The following is a 9,206-nucleotide window of genomic DNA, read 5'->3' on the forward strand; positions in this document are numbered from 1 at the left end:
TATTCTCAAGTAAACAATACATACAAGTACAGTACAGTATTTTCTGAGGAAACACTCGTACTTATTTTTTTTAACCCCATTCCCGATAACCCGGCATTTTCACAAACTCGGCCACCCTTCGGTCCACATTAGGCCGAGTTTTCGAGGTTCTACTGTAACACGTAATGATGAAGTAGAAAAAAACCCAAATCTCCACCTGGCATTTCCGTAGACCTCTCATTCTATAGATAAGGACGATCGAATAACCTTACAAATCAACAATCTTTAACGATCTTTTACATAAGTTCGGAGATAAAACCAAACAGCTAATTATTGATTCAAAATTGCGTAAATTATAAGGTAGAGTCAGAACACATGGCAAAAAGTATCAACAAACCGGCCTAGTCGTCAAACTGTTATGGCCCGTATCAGCCGGACGAGTGATAGGCTACATCTAGACCTTAGACTATATTAAATCAAAAATCACCGGATTTTTCTCCCACACTTAGGAGGATAAAAAGGGCACGCACTCAAACTTTGGGACGAACACTCCCAAGAAGCTAGAGTTCAAGCTTCCGTCCGTCGCCACTCTCGTCTCCTGTCTCTCCTCCAAGATGATGCTGGAGCATTTCACGGACGTTCTCATAAACAGAATCAGAAGACATCAAACCGTTTAAGAGGTATTCAATATAGACTTATGTAAACTCTCTCTTAGTTTCTGTATTTAGCTCTGTATTTAGTGTTTAATATTTAGCAGGTAGGTTATTTCCGTAGACATAGTTTTATCTCCTTTGTATTTAACCTATGTGTTCATTAAACTTTCGTTAATTGTTATCCGGATCTCGAGATCGATTTGCTTGGATTGCCGATCACCTATCGACGAACTCGCCGATTCTCCCCGCTAGAACGATAGGCCCTCCCACTATGAATAATGAATCTTCCCAGTCGACTGGAATTGACCTACAATTATCTTCAAGAGTTAGGACGCGCATTCTTACTATCGTAACTGGTGTCATTATCTGATCTTACAATTCGGACTACAACTAAAGATTAGTGCTGGGCGATTAATCAATCGCAATGGAAACTAATCGATTATAATAGGAATCGATTACCTCATAATCGAATAAAAACATTAATCGATTAAACAAATTTGTCCCGCCGGTCAGAGCTGAGGAGTGGGCTGATAATCGAGTCACGAGGGTGCGAGAAGAAGAAGATGAAGAAGATTAAACAAACATGGCGGCGGCGACTAGGAAGAAGTCAGAAGTCTGGCGTTACTTTAAAAAAACGTTGGAACGGATTTCGCAGAATGCACAATCTGCAAAAAAAACGTTTAAAAGTGTGTGGAAACAACCAATTTTGCGATGCATTTCGAAGATTATCATGAACACATTTTTCGCAAGAAGGTGAAAGTTGTAAATCGTCCTACTACCTCACATAGTCAATCTGACCACATGAAAGTAGTGGAAGTGAAAGGTAATAGTAGGCCTAACTGTGCTGCTTCTACCTCTTCACAGTCGTTACAAATAAGTGTCATCGATTCGTTTTCCCTGATTTCATCTTAAGTTACAGTGGTAAGTTAAAGTAAAACTTTTATGAACATTTCAAAAGTTATTGTGGTTTAATGAATTTATCATTTTACATTTTTTGATTATTTTATTTTATTGAATAATGTTAACTTACTTGATTTGTCTTGCCACGTGGTAGTTAGGATTCTTGCCACCACGGGGCAAGACAAATCAAGTAAGTTAACATTATTCAATTACTACTGCCACACAATTTTTAAAAAACCGTTTAATTATGTATTATATTTTAAGTTAAGTTATTTGATTATATCAAAGATTAATCTACTGATTGTCTATATTATTTTCAGAAGGAGGTGATAAGAAGAAACAGATTGTAAATAGACTTGTTTTATTCATTATAAAAGATAATCTACCTGCTGATATTGTGAGTATAGATGACTTCAGAAAATTTATGAAGGTGGTAAATTTACATTTTTTGGTAATAGACAAGAAAACGGTTCGAAATACAGTAGGGCCTCGATTATCCGACCCCCGATTAACCGACACCTCGGTTAACCGACCGTTCTAGTCGTCAAATTTCAAATGTTTGCTAGTGATGTGGCGCTAAAATATTTGGCTATGTCTTGGCTACTTTAATATTATTCTTACGTGTTTTAGCTGGCAACACTCATTTACCATGAAAGGGAGCCAGTATTTAAAGGAGGCTTAATTTTCTAATTTTTAACGATACAATAGCGACGATTATTATTTAAAAAAATTTTTGTTAGGCTTAACATCGATGAAAATTCAACGCGAAGTAGGTTAATAGCGATATACTAATATACTAATTACATGAGATATAGTAATATACTACACTAATAATGGATTTTTTCATACTTTTCGGTTATCCGACTTTTCAATTATCCCACCAACCCCAGTCCCCAATTGGGTCGGATAATCGAGGCTATACTGTAAAACGATTTGAAAATTCAATTCTGTTAAGAACAGCTGCGAAAACTTTTTTCATCCCAAAGTAAAATTTATCTTACAACAGATTCCTGAACTGATTCCTTTAATGTACCTGTACGTTCATATCTTGGAACTACTGCTCACTTTGTGGAAGATTGTGTTTGTAAAGTGCAATAATTGGACTTAAACATTTAGAAGCAAGTCATACAGCTGAATATTTGTGCAAGTGCCTAGAAGTAATCTGTTCAATTGTTGGGATTGAAAAGCACAAAACAGTTGCAGTTGTTACCGATAATGCGGCAAACATTTGCGAAGCAGTACGTTCAAAAGAAACTTTCCCTTTGAAACTGAAAATCAGTGTACTCACCAGATGGAACTCAGTATATGATATGCTGAATCGATTTCTTAAAAATTAAAATTGCAGTTGCCATTGTTCTACAGAAACTAAAAGATGCTCCCGATATGCTTGTTAAAAGTGAAATGGAAATCTTGGAAGAATTACTTGGCAACTTGAACTGATGGGTGAGAAGTACACAACAGTTAGTAAAGTGATTCCTGTTGTTGGCCTCATTGCAAAAGCTCTGAAGGCAACAAACCCCCATCACAAGTTCGATTTTTTTTAAACATCGTGATAAATTGCTATCAAATGTGCTCTTGCATTCTTCTGTGATTCTGTGCGTAATTCAAGTACAAGTGCGTAATTTTTGTGAATTTTGGACGTCGGAAAACTGGATACACAAGATTATATCAAGTAGGACCCATCTTGATAAAAAGAATTTTCAAAATGGCTATTTTCCACTCCGGATCGTTTTTCCGAAATTGGAGTGCCATTTAACCGAAATTCGCTACGGCATCGTTACCGCCTTGGTTTTGTGACTTGGATTACAAAATTTCGTGGTTATAGGTGCAATTTTAGACATTTTATCGCTATTTTTCGTGTTATTCCGGTCGGTCGTCGAACTCAAATTGCGGGCTTCCTGTTTGATATTTTGAAAAGATACCTGGGTACTTTTTTCTACCCCCTTTATGTAAGCTGATTTGAAATTTTTGTTAAAATTTGTCCATTAGTCTTTGAATTATGGCCATTCTCGTATGTATTCCAAAATCAAAAATTTCAACTTTTCATAAGTTGTTATGGTAACGGTCATTCACCTTTTGCTCTGAACATTATATGTTAATTACTGGAAATCGGCTATTTTTTAATTANGCTATTTCTTAATTAATTAGTAATATAAATATAGACTGTTATATATCTTTGAAATCGGCTCTGTATTTTATTTATATCATTTATAATATTATTGGGTTATTATATAGTGAATTATTTTTTGAAAACTTTCTTCTACAATGACTTCACATATCATTGAGGAGTTCTTGGATAAATCTAATGAAACTTTAGACGAAATTAAGATATGCAGTTGACAACCCTAAAGGGCATTTTAGCACAAAACAGCATGTTAATTTTATAACTGATCAATATACAAAAATGATTAGGCTTGCTGAAAAAGCATTACTGAATGTCGGCTCATTGTTTACTTCGATAGAAAAATGTAACGATACTCAACAATTGATGATAAAGAAACTTGATGACATTGAGGACAAGGTTTCTCATCATGTTCTCCCTGCACCTCTGTACAGTTCAGTGGTAAATCAGGGAAGGCAATTGCAGGAACGCCGCGAGGTCGTCACATCTGCTTCATCAAGAGAAGTTTAATGGTATACAGTAAAAATAAAGAAAATAATAATAGCGATGCCGTGAGAAAATTAATGCAGACCAAGATAAGACCATCTGATTTACATATTGGGATTGACAATCTACGCAAGATAAGTGGAGGGGGAATCGCTGTGGAGCTAGGTGGCTGTGGTGATGCTGCAAAACTAGACGAAAGCATTAAAGAAAATATCCCAGATCTTATTACACGCAAACCCAGGAAAAGATTACCTCACATGGTGCTATTCTCTGTCCATACGGACATTCCTAGGGAGGATCTTTCTCATCAAATCTATAATCAAATTAAATTGATAGAAGAAACATACACTGAAGAGGAATTTCTTAAGCAATTCCGTATCAAATTTCAGCTGGGGAAAAAAGAAACTACATATAAGAATTGGGTGGTGGAGGTGTCCCCTCTTCTACGGAAGTCACTTTGGAAATTAGGTAAGATAAACATAGAATGGTCGCGCTGCAGGATAGCAGACTTTAGTCCGGTCCTGCAGTGTTATAAATGCTGCCAGTTTAACCATTCCGCAAAAGACTGTCCGCAGTCTATATACACGTGTAGTCAATGTATGGAGGAACACCCTTACAAAGACTGTCCACATAAAAAAGAGGATCCCATATGTTGTAATTGCCATCAAGATAAAACAAAAAACTGCAAGCACAATGCTCGAGATAGTACATGTCCAGTATATCAGCAAATTAAATCTCTTATTCTTCTAAGAACTGATTATGGATCGGGAGAGTAAGATTTACTTAAGAATTCTGCAGTGCAATTTAGAAAGAAGTATCTCAGCTACTTCTTTGCTCGGTAAGCAGTTAAAATATTATGATTTGGCACTGATACAAGAACCATATTGTCGTAAAAACATTCCATCGTGCCTCCCTACCTTCTGCCCTATCCTTAAATGAACGAATCAATTCCCTTGGGCCATTACCCTCGTGCTGAATACTAGTTTATAAATACTTTATCACGAGAAATATAGTAATGAAAATATCATTGTTTCAGAGATTATGATTCAAGAAGAAAGAATCATTATTCTGAACGTTTATTTCCCGGGAGGAGTTGACACTGAAAGTTTTATCGATGATTTACAAAGAATAGTCGAAGCTTTTCAAGGGACTCATATAATTATGGCAGGGGATTTCAATGCACATTCTCCTGCTTGGGGAGAGGATAATTTGGACAGACGGGACCGTCTTCTTGAAGAATTCTTGGCATATAATGATCTGTTGATCCTGAATAATCCCTTTTCACCCCCCACATGTAATTCTGCAAGAGGTAGCTCCTGGATTGACGTGGCATTTTGTAGTGCTGGTTACTATACTAGGATTGAAAACTGGAGGGTACTTCCTGATGAAACATTAAGTGACCATGATTACATTGCCTTTGACCTAACTGGTACTGAGAATAATCACACCTTGATCTCTACTCCTCAATGTAAGTATGCTCTAAATAGGGCTGCCTGGTCAGAAATGAAGGAATTTCTCGAGAACAACCTTACTTTTAGCTATTCGGATAATCCCGTGGATTGTAGAAATCAAATTAACATTAACATAGAACTTATTTCAAAGGCTTGTGAGACTTTTATTCCAAAAAAGGTTGTGACTAGGAAAAGCGTCCCATGGTGGACAGCAGGGCTGAGCGATTTACAGAGAACAACAAAAAGATTAAGGAAAATTTATCAAAGATGTAGAGATTATAATGCAAGAAATCAGCATAGAGAAAACTACCTTGCTAGTCAGAGAATTTATAAAAATACAATTAAGGAGGAAAAAATGCGCAGTTGGCGCAACTTTTGCACAAGAACCTCAACTAACCCATGGGGTTATTTGACAAAAATGTGTTGTAATAAACTTCGTAAGACAAAGATTATGACCGATTGCAATTTTAGAAATGAATTTCCTTCATTAATTCAGGCAATGACCACGCAACTAGATATTTACTGCCCTGAAGATGACCCTTCTTCTGATTCAGAGTGGCAAAATCAGACTCGACTGGAACAGGATATACTGGAGGATACTGAGGATATTCAACCTTTTACAGATAAAGAGATTGATAGGGCTTTCCTGACAATGAGAAAACGTAAAACCCCGAGTTTGGATGGAATTACAACGGAAATAGCCATCAATCTTTGGAACCTGATTCCACATCATTTTATAAATTTATTTAATAACTGTTTACGACATGCCATTTTTCCTAGGGCCTGGAAACAGGCAAGAGTCATCCCCATACCGAAGCAGGGATCAGCTGACTGTAGACCTATTTCACTGTTACCAATTTCGGGTAAAGTACTCGAAAAACTCATTGCGGTAGGATTAACTTGGTACACAGAAAACTCAAGTAAAGTTAGTGATACACAATATGGTTTTCGTCCTCAGTGAACAGCTGAGGACGCTATAGATAACACAGTCCGAAATATTTATCGTATCCTACAAGAAAACAAATATGTCCTAGAGGTCAGCCTTGACATCTCAAAGGCATTTGATAGTGCCTGGTGGCCCCTAGTGACTCAGCAACTACGAAGAATCAGCTGCCCCCGTAATTTGTTACAACTCCTGCTTGACTACTTTAGGAACAGAAAGGCAATTTTCCAATACGGTCAACATGAGGTACACAAGGACATCTCAAGAGGCTGTCAGCAGGGGTCTGTTTGTGGACCCCTGCTTTGGAATATTATGTTTGATTCTTTCCTGAGGGAAGACTTTGGACAAACTCATTGTACCGCTTATGCAGACGATGCATTGCTGCTTCTTGGTGGAAGATCAAGAGCAGATATTCAAAACAGGGATAATTTAATGTTGGCCCGTATATATGAATGGGGAACAAAACATAAACTTCATTTTAACACAACCAAAACAAAGGCTATTGTATTTAATAAACCCAGAAAAGGCAACCTTTACTCAAGACCTCCTTTACTGAAGATGAATGGTAACACTATCAAGGTCGAAAAAACACTAAAATATCTTGGTGTTATACTGGATTTCAGACTTTCCTGGGAAAAGCATATCGAATACGTAACAAATCGAACCGGCCTCATTATACAAGCATTCTCACAAGTGGCCAAAAAAGATTGGGGGGCTTTCATCCGAAGCTCTCTCCACCATTTATGACAGTATCTTTCTCCCTGTTACCACATATGGATGCGGTACTTGGGGAGGCGCAGTAAATAAAGTACATACAAAGAGAAAGTTAGTATCCTCTCAAAGACGTGCACTCCTTTTATTGACAAAAGCCTTTCGTACCGCAAGTAACAATAGTCTCCAAGTAATTGCACGTAAGTTACCTATTGAGATAGAAATTTTGCGTAAGAAGAAAATCCAACAACTTAAATGGGGAGATTCAATCCAAGCAGGATCAATAATAATAACACCCGATGAATGTGAACAACCTTATCCTTTTTGTAACACTGCATCCCCAGATATTCTCAATTCGAATATACTTGACCACTATTCAAATTCGGATATCACTATATTTACAGATGGTTCTAAAATTGATGGTAAAGTAGGAAGTAGCTTTGTGGTTTTCAACAAACAAATAGAGATACACAATCAAGCTTATCGTCTCCATACAAACTGTACTGTTTTCCAATCAGAACTTTTGGCGATTCAAAAGGCCATTGATTGGGTTAGTGATAATTTACCACATTACGATATTCAAATCTACACAGATTCACTCTCTGCCCTTTACATTATCCGTAGCACTAAGCTTCATCCTTTGTCAGTGGAAATAAGGAATTCAATCAGAAACTCAACATGTAATATCAGTATTTCTTGGGTTAGATTTCATCAGGGACTCACAGGCAATGAGAGGGCTGACTCTCTTGCAAACGCTGCACTTAACTCCACCATTCCTTTTTCCTTCGATAAAATCAGTCATATCACTTTGCGACGCTTACTATGGGAGGAAGCTATTAACCATTGGCAACATCGTTGGAATGATAGTAACCAAAGTATAACGTTTCAATTTGTCCCCGACTTAAAAAGCTTCTTTAAAATAAAATGGTTTAATTCCGATTACTACACAACTCAATTATTTACAAATCACGAAAAATTTGCTACGTATCTTGCCAGATTTTTAAACAGAACATCAGATCAGTGCCCAACCTGTATGATTGCAGATGGATCTCAACACTACATTTTTGATTGTGTGATGACCGAAATAAAAAGAACTGAACTGCGACTACTCTTGCAGGAATTGAACATAGCTTGGCCGTGCCACTTCTCAAACATCTGGACCAACAAAGAGATATTCTCTGCCTTTAAAAGACTTGCAAAAAAGATCAATCAGATCACAAGCCAACTAATCTACTGCTGACACTGACTTTGACTTAAAGACTGTCTACTTATAGTGGTAGCTTTGTAATTACTATTTCACACGCGAATACGTTGTTACACGTGAATTTTATTTAGTTATAAGTTTTGTGCATTTTATCCACAATTGCGAGGTTCTGTGTGGAATCTACATTGTATTTACTACTGTTTACTAACATTTTCTGTATTCATTTTTCTGCATGTAGTCCTGTGGAACTGATGTCATTTCTGCATGGCATCTACAATGTACTCTTGCTGCTTGCATATATCAACATGTATTATCTTATCCTGTATGTAATTTATGGACTTCTATATGCAATTCTGCATGTAATCTACAATTACCTCACTGCTGTTCACTTATGTTTTTTTCTGTATTCATTTTCTTCTACTCGTAATTTTGTGGATTTGATGTCGCGCGAATACTTTGTTTTACTAAAGTATAGTATAATTTAATTTTATTTAATTATAATTTTATGGATTTTATCCATTAACTTAAAGTTCTGCATGGAATCTACAATGTACATACTGTTGTTTGTTTACATTTCCTGTATTTTATTTCCTTGGTAGTGCTCATAGCGGAGCCAAGGTATGCATTTATGCCTCCGTAAATAAATTGAATTGAATTGAATTGAATTATAGTGTGAAAGTGTGCTAAATTAGAATTCACCACAAAGGCAGACAGGATAAAGTAACAAAAGTTGATATAATTTTCCAATTAAGCTATT

The 9,206-nt window shown here is 36.6% G+C and overlaps 1 protein-coding gene across 1 annotated transcript in view; it reads left to right on the forward strand.

Annotated features, from left to right (window-relative positions):
* The first annotated feature begins 3,142 nt into the window (after positions 1-3,142).
* LOC111635553 (gastrula zinc finger protein XlCGF57.1-like) overlaps positions 3,143-9,206 on the forward strand; it is a 66,052-nt gene continuing 59,988 nt past the window's right edge. The window contains exon 1 of the mRNA XM_023380544.1: positions 3,143-3,357. The gene's annotated coding sequence lies outside the window, so the exon portion shown is untranslated. The remainder of the gene's footprint in view (positions 3,358-9,206) is intronic.

This window comes from Centruroides sculpturatus, unplaced genomic scaffold (genome assembly GCF_000671375.1).
Source record: "Centruroides sculpturatus isolate CEXI.00-Female unplaced genomic scaffold, Cexi_2.0 scaffold708, whole genome shotgun sequence".
NCBI classification, from domain to species: Eukaryota; Metazoa; Arthropoda; class Arachnida; order Scorpiones; family Buthidae; genus Centruroides; species Centruroides sculpturatus.